This window comes from Macaca nemestrina, chromosome 6 (assembly GCF_043159975.1).
Source record: "Macaca nemestrina isolate mMacNem1 chromosome 6, mMacNem.hap1, whole genome shotgun sequence".
Lineage (NCBI taxonomy): Eukaryota > Metazoa > Chordata > Mammalia > Primates > Cercopithecidae > Macaca > Macaca nemestrina.
In genome coordinates, this window is record NC_092130.1 from 28349587 (window position 1) to 28364720 (window position 15134).

Here is a 15134-nt window from a genome sequence, read left to right on the forward strand (position 1 = left end):
ACTGTGAGACTAGAGGACCCTGGAATAAAACCATGTTTCCAGGTTCTTACAGTCTCTTACAAACCAATTCCAAAGTTTGAGGAGCCATCAAGCTATTCTACTCCTAACTCAGCATTAAAATTGCTGTGGGGTCCTGGGCAAATTGCTTAATTTTGAGCCTCTACTTTCACAACTAGAAAGTGGACACAATAATCCCTGCCCTGACTTCTTCACAGGTAGCAGAAGGTCAGCCTGTGTGAAAGTGCTTTGAATGTAGTGAGATAGCATAATCAGCTCTGTGCAAGCAGCTGCAAACCCTGGTGCTTGCAGGGCAGATGAGAAATAGGAACAAGTGAAGCAGGCCAAGTGTGAGTGAACAGACGGCAGCTACCGCTCAGTCTCAGTACTGAGAATACAATAACACAGGGTGGGGAGTGGGGCAAACTAGCAAGTTCAGCATCTGAAGGGGGAAGAGTGGCTACCCCAGCCAATTTTTGCCATGTTGTAATGTGGGTCCAAGGTAACCAGATATTCTCATTTTCAGAAATACTGGAACCTTACATTTTTATGTGCTACGTTTTGATTTATGAACGTTGGCCACAAATTCAAACTTTAAAAAATTGTGAGAGTAAACAAAACATGCCATATGGGGATTGCCTGTATGTAAGCCCCTGGTCTCAGTGACTCCACACCTATCTTTTTCTGAAAGTCCCATGGACAGGTCATATTAGTAAGTGCCAAAGCAATCTTTATTGCCTCACAAGAACACAGCTCAAGACAAAACTGAACAATATAAATTCGCACTGAAGATCAGCCCCCAAGGGTCGATATACACATTTCAGGGTTAGGCAAGGGATAAAACTGGTTGAAGAAACACTTCATGAACTAGGACAACGCTGTCTATAAAAGCTCACCCACTAGTTTAACATTCTAGATCAGTTCTCTGTCCTCTCACCCAATTTGAAACAAAATTTCCTAATCCTAAAAATGGGGCAAATTACACATGTTAAATTATACATATCTACTATATCTACTTATATGAGACTGTGTATAATTTGAACAAAACAAAGATGGTAAACATGTGGCAAGATTGTTTTGTTCCTGATAATGAGGATGATGATAACTAACTGCACGGCAGGCATAATTCAAAAAGCTCTTTAAATTCTTAATTAATTTGATCCTCATGGCAACTCAATAACGTAGATACTCCTATCATCAGCATTTTATAGACATGAAAATTGAGGAACAGAAAGGGTAAGTAATTGCTCAATGTTACACAGCTGAAAAGTGGCAGCACTGGAGCCCATTGATTGCAGCCTTCTTCCCTGCTGTGCCTCAGAATCCTTGTCAATAGAGTGATCTAAGAGGTTCCTACCCACTGATCAAGTTATCAGGCAGTTAAAATCTGTCTTCCCGACTCTAGCCCAATGTAATGCCTGGCACAGAAGACATCCTATTACCCTTATTAAATATCGGCTCCCTTCCTTATACTTTATACTTTGTCATAAAGACCAAATCATAGGATGTGTGTAAGACAGGGTATCTCAACCTCAGCACTGTTGACATTTTGGGCCATAGTTTTTTGTTGTGGGGGCCTGGTCTGTGCATTTAAGGGAATGTGGCAGCATCCTTGGTCTCTACCCACTAGACAACAGTATCACACCCATGTATCACCCATCCCTCATGAAAACCAAAAATGTCTTCAGACATTGTCAAATGTCTCCCAGGGGACAAAACTGTCTCCAGTGGAAAACCACTGGTATAAGGTATGATTAGTCAGACTCCTCCTGTACCCACAGTGATTCGCCCAGCTTCCCTTGGCTTCTCACAGCTGCCGAGCCCCACCCCACACTGTGAGTTATCTTCACCCTTCACTGTAGAATAACAGGCATCTCCCCCAGGAACTGCCTACTCCACTGTTCTCAAACAGCTTCCCGATAACTTTCCATTTTAAGGGTTTCGTTGTTAATTCCTGTAGGAAATGGATGATGTTTAGGGGGTAACAAACAAGACAGGAATGGGGAAATAAAAGTTCCAGAGTTCTCATAATAGTAGAAATATGTTAGACTATTAAGTTGGTGCAAAAGTAATTGCGGTCTTTGCCATTGAAAGTAATGGAAGAAACAGCAGTTACTTTTGCACCATTCTAATACCTCATAGGGTGGATATATCCTAGCCAGAGCCCTTGAAAACCATTATCCATAGGGTGGTTTGGAAGAGCTCAGCAAAGGCCCAGCACATGGGAAGCACTCAGGTAAATTATAACTCTAAACAGTAATGACCTTAAATTATTGTCTCTTCATTCAACAGGCTTGCTATACCTACCAGATGCCAGCAATTTTGTAATTGCTTTACTTACATTAACCTACCCCTAATACTGACAAGGGAGGAACTATTACTACATGGGCAGTTTACAGATCAAAAAATTGAGCTTCACTGAAGCTGAAAAACTTGCCAAGCTCAGACTAGACAGTGGGAGAACACGACCCAAGCCTGCCACCACCCCAGCAGACAGAAGGTAACTTGGATGGCAAGAAGAGGTTCACAATCCAGCTCTGCCGTTCACTCTTCAGTGGCCTGGAGCCCATAAGTCAACCTTTCTGGGACCCAGGTCCTCATGTTTAAAACGAAAGGCCAGATGAGAGTTCGTCTGGCTCTAAAATTTCATAACCCTCATCTATTATTCCCTCTCTTCTCAAACCTTCTTCCAACATAAATGATGATAATTCGTCATTAAATTAGGATTTTTTTAAAAAGTTGTTTAAGGAGAAAAAAAGATTGTCTCAAACTGAGTGTTTCTCATTATAAAACTCCATTTTCTCACTAAATACTGGATTAATGCTGTTTAAATTGCATTGCTGGAGTGAGTGGGGGAGGGGAGAATTAATGAACTTCTAAGCAAAAATGTTCATCAGCTGGAGAAGATCTAAATTAATGAGGAAGAAACACTAAAAAACAGTCATGGCAGGCCAGCTTTCTCTAGAATTATATTATTAACAAAATGCAATGAAACGGCAATTGGTTCGAAGTGGAGAACAAAGAACAATCAAGGAGAAATGCAGTGGCCTGTTTCATTCATAGCATCCCGAAATGTAGAGTGGGAAGGAAACCCTGGTGAGCTCATCCTTGATAAGTAACCAAAATAATGCTAAGAGCAACTGTTAAGGGTTTTACATATATTATGTCATTTAACCCCTCACAATCCAGTAGTGTAAGCTCTGTCTCCATTTCATCACTAAGGCAAGTACATCCAGAGATGTTTACTTCTTGCCCACACAGCAGAACCAGTATTTAAACCCAGATTTAACATCAAATCCTGTTCCCACAACCTCCTCACCATCTACTGCTTTACTTTGGCTAGCCTCTGTTTGTATATCTCAGCTGCCAGGGGATTTATTGCCTCACAAGATGGCCCAATTCAGCATCTTCCTAAATTGAGTATTCCTCCTTGTGACTTTGTCCAAAAGACATCCAGGGGTGTCCAATGGAGATAATACAATTATGGGTTCTTAGTTTCTGATTCTGGTTGGGCCAGCAAAACCCCTTCCTCATCCCTCTTTTCCACATTTCACTAGAGACAGAAACTAAAAACCATGGCTTCAGGCTGCTAAAAGTCTAAAACAAAACAAAACAGAACAACAAAACAAGGCGGGTTGGACAAGCTTGCTAGACTCTGACCCCACCTCCACTCACCCACGGTGTGTTCCAACATCTCCTCCTTCCCTGTGGCAGCCCTTCAGAAATTTAAAGTCACTGATGACCATGAAGGTTCTCACCTCCAGGGGAAAAGTCTCTCATCCTTTTCCTTGTTCTCCATATGGCAAGGTCTCCAGATCCTTCCTCTGTCACTCACATTCTTCAGAACACTCAGGTTTGACGATGAGACTCTTGGAGAACTGAACCCATATTTCTAAGTGTATCCCAGCCAGAAGAGAATGCAGAAGGACCATCTCCTCCCTTATTTTAGGCTTGCTACTTCTGTTAATGCACTCCAAGAGTGGCTCATCTGTATCAGCAGCCGGGTCACATATTGGCTTATGATGGGCTTGCTCCCAAATAGCTAGGACCTCTCTAGATATTTTTCCACATGGCCTTCTTAGCTAGTGTGTGATCAGCTGCACTGTTCAACAATTAGTTCGTTCTAAGCAGAATGTAATTAAATAGCTCCCGCCAGACAAAACCACCAAAGAAAACTCCAGTGTTCTATCCCACTTGAAATCCTTCATGAAGTGACTGTTATCAGTTGGTCCAACAGGAATAGAACATCCTGTTCACCAATAAAATAATCACTGCTCCTTATAAGCCCTGAGGCCTTTGTTTTAAAAATCATTTCCATGTCAGTAACAAAAATTACCATTTTAAGCACTGACTATGAGATAACGTTCCAGGCATGTTGATTACCCTAACTTAATGATAATCCTACACATTCAGCATTATTATTATTTCCTTTTTCCAGATGAAGAAACTGAGGCACAGAGGAGTTTAGTGACCTGCTCAAGGGTTCACAACTGCCTTAACCTTTTTTTCTTGTCAGTGCCAGGTGTATTAGTCCATTTTCACGCTGCTAATAAAGATATACCCAAGACTGGGTAATTTATACAGGAAAGAGGTTTAATGGACTCACAGTTCCACATGGCTGGGGAGGCCTCACAATCATGGTGGAAGGAGAGGAGCAAGTCACATCTTACACAGATGGCAGAAGGCAAAGAGAGACCTTGTGCAGGAAAACTCCTGCTTATAAAACCATCAGATCTCAGGCGACTTATCCACTATCGTGAGAACAGCACAGAAAAGACATGCCCCCATGATTCAATTACCTGCCACTGGGTCCCTCCCACGACATGTGGGAATTGTGGGAGCTACAATTCAAGATGAGCTTTAGGTGGGGACACAGCCAAAACATATCCCCAGGGCTGAGATTCAAACCCATCTTTGGTACTAGATCAAAGCTCACACTTTTTCCACCACAACACAATGGTTTCCAAGTCCAAAACTTCCTGCGTTGGGCTCACAAGTTTCTATCTACTTACATGACTTCTTATTTGATTGTCACAAACACCCTAGGATTTGGGGACAGGAGAAACTAAGGGACTTGTGCAAGGTCCCAAGGACGGGTCTTCTTTCTGAGTTCTCACTGGTTATTCTCTTCTTCTCCTGCATCCAGGCACAGAGTCCCCTCATTCTGCCTTGTTAATCCATGTTCTTGTTTCTTGCTGAGGATCTCAGAGCTCAGAGGGCCTCTGCAGGTCAGGGAGTTGGAAAGGGCCAAGTTACTCCCCTGCAGAGAAAACCAATCAATCTTATGTCGACCCACCTGCTCTCAAAAAGAGCAGCTGATCAGCCACAGCCGATAAAAAGGAGGTAATTTAAAGGTCAAATGAAGGCTGAATGTCTATCTGCCCTTCTTTTGTGACAAATGTATCTGAGATGTGAGCACAGTGAGATGGTGTTATTTTAGGATGGGTGGCTTATCAGGAACACTGAATTCACCCAGCCTGTGTCAGCCTCATTTTATAAAATGCAGTGTCCAGGAGTTACAAAAGGTAAAGCAATGGAGTGAAATGAGCACTGGAATAGGAGGTGTTTTTCCAGAATACATATTGAGCCTTGGCACCAGCTACTGGTCTTTGGGGCTACTGCTTGAGCCCTTTGAGTCTGACGTGGCTCATCTTTAAAATGAGATTATGCAAGCCATCATCAAAACAATGCTAGGATAAGAAGACAGAATTGCCCCCCTGGATTCCCAGTCTCGTGTTGTACCATGCAAGAGATGCAAGAACCCTCAGAAAACAGCTAGCACAGCTGGTTATAATTAGTGTAATCCTATAATCCCCTCCAGTCCCCTAGCAATCACCAGCACCTCTCTGAAACCTGAGTTCACCAGGATATAGTCTAAAGACCAGCTACCTAAGAGTCCATTTTTCAAATGGGAAAACTGAGGCCCAGAGAAGTGAAGTAACTCAAAGTCTTCAAGTGAGTTTATGACAGAATCAAGACTAGAATGCAGGACTCATAGTTCCAGTTTAGTGCACTTTTATATATTTATTTATTTATTTATTTATTTTTTGACAGGGTCCGGCTCTGTCACCCAGGCTAAAGTATAGTGGTTGATCACAGCTCACTGCAGCCTCAACCTCCCAGGCTCCAGTGATCCTCCCACCTCAGCTTCCTAAGTAGCTGGGACTACAAGCATGTGCCACCACATCCAGCTAATTTTTTTCATTCTTTTCTTTGTACAGTCAGGATCTTATCATGTTGCGCAAGCTGCGATTTCTAATATGACATGCTAGTATGGCTTGTTCCTCTTTCCATGTGTAACTATACGTGTATCATATACAATGTTCTAAAAATTAACTTTCAAACTCCCTAGATACCTGAGACTCCAAAAATGTGACAGTGACAAGAAAAGACAGGATTCTTACCTCTGCTCCAATCAAGGCAAGTCTGTGTTTTGCTCTAATATCTGTTAATAGTATCAGCTAACATTTATTGAGCACTTAATACCAGGTTCCATGTGAGTATTTTTAATGTGCATCATCTTACTTAATAATCCCAAGAGACTGTGAGGTAGCTGTTAGTCTTTTTCCCATTATAGAGATGAGGAAACTGAAGGTTAGAAAGGTTAAGTCACTTGTTCAAAGCCATCCAGCAGGAAGTGGAGCAGGAGTCACACCCAGGTAGACGTACCCACAGGGCCTTTACCAGCAACCCTGTGTTTTTCTACCCAAGTACAATTTCCTTTAAAGAAAGGGACCCACCTCCTACCTATTCTTTTTTCTTTTCTTCTTTACATTTTTTAGTTTGGAAGGCACTACTATGAGGTTGGAGAGAAGCACCCCCGTTTCTCTAAGCGCCTCACCGTATGTGTTGGGTAGGGCATCTTAATGAATAGGTCAGTCTTCCCCAGAAGTGAAGTGGGGGGACCCACCAAAACTGTGCCCTCCACTAGACCAACACAGTATCCAGGAGATGTTCCATTGGAGCTGCAGCGCTGTCAGCGAGGCCACTGCAAAGGCAGTCATCTCAGCCCAAGTGTGCTTCCCTCCCCTCGTCCATGGCATCTGCAGCTGCTTCACCTGCAACAGTCCCAGCAGAGAGATGAGACAACAGCAGCCTTGGCGCACACGCAGCTTCTCTAGAGTCACGCTAGTTTACTGTCAAGCCCAAATCCAAACCTCAGCTTTGAAACAACCTACTTTCCTTCAACAAATTCCTGCAGCTTTGACTTGTCCCTGATCTTTTCTGCCTTGACCACAGAAATGCCAGCTACACACAGGGCTGCTGAGACAAAGGCTATATATAAATGCCTGGGCCTTGAGATTCCTATTTCAAAAGTAGTCGATACACTCCTGTTTACTCAACTCCCCAAGCTTGCCTGGGACTGAGTAGCTGGGTCCCTTCGGAAAGGACCCAGAAAGGAGATGCCAGGTAGACATCCTCTGACCTAAAGTACAAGTAAGCAGGGACAGCAGATCCCAATGCCTGCTCTAGCAATGCTGCCCAGCTTTCCTAAATGAGCCCTGGTATCAGCCGAATCATCCTACAACCACTTAACACAACACAGGCCTGAGAAGAGTAACACAGCATGATATTTAATGACAAGGAATGACGTTCATGATTGTCAAGGGGAAAACTCTTTACAATAAATAGTACATTTCAGTTTTATATTTTCAACACATACATATTTATGCAAATTCAAATAGAATAAACACACTAAAATTTTTAATGAGCTGTTGTATAAACTGTTTCTATTATAGTTTTTCACTTAAAGTAGCATGAACATCTTTCTGGATACACACAAGGGTGTGTGTGTGTATGTGTGTTATGAGTGTGTGTGTGTACCTCCTCTGTGTTAGATTACCTATGATTTTGTTCCTTCTTATTTCCATGTTTTGGGAAGAAAGCTATTGAATTTGCATGCCTACCTGCTACTTGTCCTTTGAGGAACAATCCATCCCACCCAAACAGTTGTGGCAGGGCAATGATAGTGCTCTTATCGCCACCAATACTGCCACATGACTCAGGCTAGGCCAGCAGAGCCCTCCCTCCCCTCATGCACAGCGAATGGTTCAGAGGAGAGCTCATGGCCCAAAGTGAGCTTTCATCTCCTCTAAGACTTACTGTCTCAGCATTGTAAGGGAGAGGAGCTTGCTTGTCCTCTGGGATGTCAAGCTAAAAAGACCATAATTAGCCAAGAATTACTGGGAGATTCATTATGCTGCTTCCAGAATATGAAGGAATCCTTTCTTAGAATGAAGGCAAGACAGATCAGAAAACAGAGCCAGGAAGTGAAGAGAGAGCCCTAATGACACTGAGCTTCAGGATCCAGCCATGGCTAAAGCTGGAATGATCCCTGAAATTCTCAGTTATATGCCCTAATAGATTTCCTCTTATACTAATGTGAATTAAATTTCTGTAAGAGACACAGCACCTGTGTTTTCTAATAAACAACTATGTGTGCATATGTGTGTATATATATGTGTGTATATATATATATAATATACCCCTTTTTATGAACAATAATAAATTCAATCTATTCTTTAAGCTTTATCAGTGTATTCCTCAAAAGTCTCTTCTCTGTTTATAGCATCAGTTTTGCACTCCATACTGCCACATATTGTTAATTCATTAATTTTTCATATGTCAGAATCTCCCCAAATAAATAAGTTCCTTGAAGAAGGAGTTGTGCCTACCTTACTGCATAACACCCAGCACCATGCATTGTTTAAAGTAGGAACGTGAAAAGCTCCACCCCACCCTCTCACCCCATCAGCAGACATGCATTTAGGTTAGATTTCTTCTCAGCAGGATGAGGTGCCTTACAGCATTCTCACTCCTGTAAGTTCATTAGAAGAGAGCTACCTAGGATTTGGGTTTGTGCTCATGTTTATCTGCGAGGACAAGTAAGATCCTCTCTCTTACAACACTGAGATAGTAAGAGGCTCTTACTCCTCTTAAAGGAGACTCAAGCTTAAACTGGGCTACAAGCTCTCCTCTGAACCACTCACGGTGCATGAGGCGAGGGAGAGCTCTGCTCCCCTAGCCTCAGTCATGTGGCAGTATCGGTGAGGATGAGAGCACTATCATGGCCCTGCCACATGATCAAACCCAGAATCACTGAATGTCAAAGTGGGAAGAAACTTCAGCCATCACCCTGCCCAGTGGTTTTCAAAGTGGTTTTATGAAAGCTTGTGGCTGTGCGTGGATGTCAGGAGGCAGGCATCCTAAAGTCTGATGAGAGAAGCAAGCGGTTATGCTGAATGGACTAACTCCATGTCCCTGTTTCCACCAGAGCAGTCTTTATTTAATCCTTTTAAATACTGAGATTGTTAAAAAATGCTAACTCCTGGGTTCTTTCCTAGACATACTGAAACCTATGGTCAGATTTGTGATTCCAGCATTTTCTTTTTAACAAGCTGGCACTAAAGTTTAGGCAGCATGACTCTAGCGTCCCCAGAAATTGAGCCCCTTGCCGTCCATATCTGTAAATCCCATCCATCCCTACCAGCTCCCTGCCTGGCTAACCTCCACCCTCCTGGGGAGCAGTAATTGAATGTCACATGTTGAACATAATCCTAGAAAATCCTCTGTCATCATGCTCAAGTCCCAACAGCTTGTAGTAATTAGATCTAGACTGGAGAGAGGTACAAAGGAATCATACACCCATACAGTTTGAAGCTTCTGAGGTTCATGCAATGAGGGAGACCAGGATCAGTCAAAGAAAGTGTAGCTACAAATTCCACGAAAGGGGCAGCATGGAGGCCACAATATCCGTGGGACATTCCCAATTCATTTCAGCTCCTCTCACCCCTCCTGTCCCCAACCTAGTGTCCTATTCAGAAAGGACATGCAAATGTGGTAGCAAACTTCATCTCTTGCAATATTAGATGGTGGATTTTAAAACTCCCCCTCTTTTGGACTGGTTACATTTTATCAACTTGATTTAAAAACAAAGAACCCTTCCTATTCTTTCTCCCCACCTCTTGGGTCAGAATCCACAGGAGTGGAATCCTGAAATCTGTATTTTTATAAACATCACATTGATTTTTATGTAGCCAGTCCAGCTCCAATCCACAAACTAAATTTGGTAACCCCCATACATGTTCACTTTTGAATGTTCCTAGGTTCTGTTAAAAAAGAAAAAAGATTAGGATAGAAGAGGAAATCAAAAGATGGCCTGAAAAAATAGAAAAAAGAAAAAAAAAGGCCTGGAAAGAACAAAGGAGTTAGAAAAATCACCATTTTGCAACCACTAATGAAAAGATGGACCTAGACAGGATGATCAGGGCATGCCAGACTCATTAGGTGAAAGGTTGACTGGAGAACTTTGCCATGGTGGGACCAGATTGACATCATGCAGATTAGGATGACTTAACATTACACACCCAGAATGTGGTAGAAAAGGAAGTACAATACTCACAATATGTACAAAGTCATCTAGCTAAAAAATGGAGCCTGAATATAATCATACTCTAAACTTACTGCCACTTTATAGAAAATACTGGAGATAAAAGAACAACTTAAATAACAAGAAGGGATAAAAGAAAAACTGAAATAACACCAGGAAGAAGTAATCAACTAAATTCATAATCTACAAAAGAACCAATTTCTCTAACAAGCCAATGGTATTAAAAGGTGGGAAGAAGGGGACACCATTAAAAAATAAAGGAGACTTAAGAGACATAATTACCCAATACAATGCATGAACCTTGTTTAAATCCTGATTTCAATGAAGCAATTATTAAAAGGCAATTTTCGAATCAATCTGGGAAGTGTTAAGTATGACTAGTTACCAATGCTATTCAGGATTATTGGAAATGCTGCTAGGCACAAAGAATCTGAAGTCCTTATTAATTAAAGCTACATATGAAGCATTTATAGGTAGAATGACATGATTCTGGCATTTACTTTAAAATACTCCAGTTTTAAAAAAATAGTTAAAGTAAGATTAGCAAAATGTTGATAATTGCTAAAACTGGGTAATAGTATTATATTATTCTCTCTACTTTTTTGTAGTTTTAAGCATCTCCGCTATAACTTCTTTTTAATTCCTGGCACCATTATTCATCCCTAGTAGGAAATGAGTTGATGATTGGTGAGAGGGGGCAAGCGTAAAAGTGAACAAATGAAAACATAACTGACACGCAGGAAGCTAATGGCTAACTGAGCTCCTACTCAGCATCACCCAATGTAAATATGAAAACCCCTTCTTAGATGTCCAATCAGTTTTGCCTCATACTGTATTTCAGGCCTCAAATTACATTTCATGAGGTTAAAAAAAAAATACCATGGGAAGGTTAGAGTCTGGCAAGGAGGTCAAAATATAAGCAAAATATAATGTACAGAGTAATAATTAAGCAAAGCAAATTTATTTGAGTACTTCCTCTGTTCTAGAAACTGTGTGTTTAATATTATCTTATTTGATCTTCACAATACCTCAAAGGTAATTATCATACCCAATTATAAAGAAACTAAGTCCTAATAAAGCTCATATCAAGTTCATGCAGGTAGTACCCGGGCGGAGGAGGCAGCCTACAGGACCTAATATGGTGTATAGAGAAAATGCACTTGGGAAGATGGAGTCACTTTTTGCTTATTCTTCTACAGGAATAAGTTTAATAATGGAGGAGGTAATGTTCTTGCTTTGAACAGCTGGCCCATCTGGAAGGGCAATTTAGAAGGTTATGTTGGTACCAGTTTTCTCTTATCTTAAGAATTGAAGGGAACCTTGAACTATTTAGCAAAGTTCAAAGCTCTGAGGTTGTTCAACCCATGAGAATCCTTCCTTCTTGGATCTGCTTCTTCTTCAAATTCCAGCTCAGTACCCATTAGAAGAGCCAAGCCTTTAGGGATTGCTACCTTGGACTCAGATAGATGTGGGGTTTGATCCCAGCACTGGATCACTGGGATCACCAACTTAGGGGAAGTTCTTGGACTCTTGGGCCCACCTGTAAAGTGAGATGGTGATTGTCCCTCCTCCACAAGATAAATATTGGTATCTACATAATATGTTTAATACCATGCAGGGGATAAATAAATCTTAGCTGCTATTAGAATAATAAAACTTTGCACCCCACTGAGATTTTTTCTTTTCCCAGAACCCTCGTGCACCCTGACCAGTGAACTTCAGCCAATGATAAACCAATGCCTAGCTCACAGTATACAGTAGGCAGTTAATAAACATTTACTGTATACATTGATGTCTACCTAGTGATGTCTCTCCCAGAGGCTTATAACATTATTTAACTTTGGTACATGTTCTTCAACTAGAAGGTAACTATGGAAGACAGAAACTTATCTGCAATTCTGTATCCCCCAAAGCATATAGCATGAGATTAGAGGCTCAAGAAATACTTGCTAAATGAATGGCAAAGAATTGGCTGTGTCTATGGGACAGAATGACCAGCCCCAAGTGTGTCTATAGCATGGCCTCCAATTGAGCTCATTCTATAGGAAACAATGCAAAACCTAACAACCAAGTCCAGTGGAGGGAATTCAAGCTCCAGGCAACCAGAAGCAATTTCTCCCAACTATCTGCAATATCCACCTCTGCTCTCTGCTCTACCAGGCCAGGAAGTGGACGTGTTCCTCTCAGAGATTTGTGATGCCTCTGTTGGGACAGAGGAAATGCTGCAGCAGTGACAGTGTCTGTGCAGGAACGTGTGCAGCAGACTGGCCTGCTAGAGGGACACAGGCTGGCCAAGGAGCCGAGGGCTCCACTCCCCTGGGCATGGCATGCTGCCGCAGCTGACCACAGTAATTCATCATGCTTAAAAACTCACCCTTGGGAGGGGCCCTGAAGGAGGTAGGGGAGCTGAAGCCACAGTTTCTCAGGAAAATTCAGAGCCTGTGATTATTTTTTTATCTTTTTCATCAAGCCTAAAAGGATGGTGAGAATCATCCAATCCGCAGGATTTTATGAACATGATCCAAAACAGGAACTCTCATTCTGGACTGAACAGTCAAAACAATCTAAGAAAAACTGACCTCACCTATTAAACAAATTCCCTTTTTACTGCAAAGCATCTTCCCACATCACAACACCTATCCCACTGCTTTTGACGCTGTTTTCTGTATGAGGAAATGAGCTCAGGTTTAAGGATGCAGGTGTCTAGCCCAGCCACTGCATGGCTTGGGCAAGTCACTCCTGCTCTCTCAACCTCAGCTTCCTTGTCTATAAGAAGAATGAGCTATATCAGAGTGCACAAATTTAAGTGACTGAGGCAGTTTACACACATACATAATGGGTGGGCAGATGGCAAAGTTGCTAAGCTGCTCACACTATCTCCTGGCTAAAACTCTGGGAGGGTGTAACAAAGAACACAGCAAAACAAAATTCTTACGAGCCTGCCTGCTTGTGACCCATACCTTTTGGACCTTTCTGATTCTATGAAATGTTCCTTGTTCCAATGGCACTTACAATTTTTTCCCATGGCACCATCTCCCTGGCACCCTGCCAGAGTTGGCAACCAGCTGTGCTCATAGGTGGCAGCTGTAGGAGCAGCCAGAGATTCTGTCTCCCAGAGAGTGAATGGAGAGAGGTGGGGATGAGAAAGAAGGAAGGAGGGAGAGAGGAAGGGGGAAAGGGAGGAGGGAAGAATCTTTTCATTTAAATTAATTCCCTCAACATCTCTACAAGTGAGAAAACTGAGACTCAAGAAGGTTAAGGTTAACAATTAACTCAAAGACTCTCTGCCAGTGAGGAGCAAAGCCAGCATTCAAACCTAGGTCTGTCTGAATGCAAAGCCCTTGCTCTCCTCCTGCTCCACATTTCCCCCCAAATGGGGTCAGAGAGAGCCTGACTTCAACTGAGTAAAGCGAAAAGGCACCTGTCTTAGTCTGTTTAGTCTGCTATAATGCATTACTATAGACTGGGTAACTTATAAACAACAGAAAAGTACTGCTCACAGTTAGGAGGCTGGGAAGTCCAAGATCCAGGAACCAGCAGATTGGGTGTCTGGTGAGGGTCTGCTCAATGCTTCAAAGACAGTGCATTCTAGCTGTGTCCCCACATGGTGGAAGGGACAAACAGGCTCCCTTCAGCCTCTTTTAAAGGATGCTAATCCCATGCATGAGGGCAGAGCCCTCATGACTTACTTCCCAAAATCCCCGACCTCTTAATACTATCAAGTTTCAACATAGGAGTTTTGAGAAGGCACATTCAGACCATAGCAGCATCCCACACATAAGTGTGAGCCCCAGAAGAAAAGCTGTACTCACTCAATAACTCAGTATTGCTGAGCTAAATTTCTCCCTAGGGCATCTTTCTCCCTCCAACACTGCCAACATTCCAATTTTGGCATTTGTTTACACCCTTCCCTCTAGAATTTCCCTCTAGCCAGACTCCAAAAACCAGCTAAAGCCTCCCTCCTTCAGGAAGTCTTGCCTGCTTCATCCTTTCTATCCCCACTGAAGATTCCCTCTCTACATAGGCTGCAGCCTACACTAACAGTAATAAAAACACAACAGTAAGGGCAAGAACAGTTTTATTGAGTTCTAGCTCTATGTCAAGCTCTGTTCTCAGTACTTACTGTAGATAAATGTTAATCCTCACAAAAGTCCTGTGAGGTGAGTACTAGCATCCTCTTACTCAGACAGTAAGTTTACTTGTCCCCAGTCACAAGCTCAGAAGCAACAGGGACAAGATTCAAACCCAGGCAGTCTGTCCCAGCCAGATCTTCATTCCTAATCACCCCCACTGCACTGCCTCATATTTTCAGGATTCTTTACAAACAGCTTCCTCATTTTTCATCTCATGTTCAGGTTCACAACAACCCCTAGATATAAAAAGGGTGAAGTCTTAAAAGAAGACAATAAGTCTGTAAGTTAGGAAACCTGCTAAAGCAATGCACCCACTAAGTGGTCATTCCAGGACCTCAGGTCCAACAGTCCCCAGGCCCAGCTTGTAAGTCTTAGCACCAAGACCAGAATATCTCCCAGAGGCGGCACAGCCAGTATCAACAACTGTAGTCATGGGCCACCACCAGGGATCAGGGAGGAGAGCAGAGAGTGGCCATGAATTGAAGCCAACAGTCAGGATCCAGGGAAGAGGAGCTGGTAAGCCCCAGGGAGCAAATACTGACGATGGTCTTCACTCCAGCGGAGGGCATGCAGCTCCTGTGCTTAGCCCATGCTGCACATTGTAAGTAGCCAAT

General features: G+C 42.5%; 1 protein-coding gene across 2 annotated transcripts in view; it reads right to left on the reverse strand.

Annotated features, from left to right (window-relative positions):
* The window catches only part of LOC105466835 (platelet-derived growth factor receptor-like protein), a 359309-nt gene extending 345240 nt beyond the window's left edge, over nt 1–14069 (reverse strand). The window contains exon 1 of one of the 2 annotated variants that reach the window (XR_011624564.1): nt 13888–14069. The gene's annotated coding sequence lies outside the window, so the exon portion shown is untranslated. The remainder of the gene's footprint in view (nt 1–13887) is intronic. The other variant, XR_011624565.1, reaches the window with a different exon arrangement.
* Nucleotides 14070–15134: the final 1065 nt, after the last annotated feature.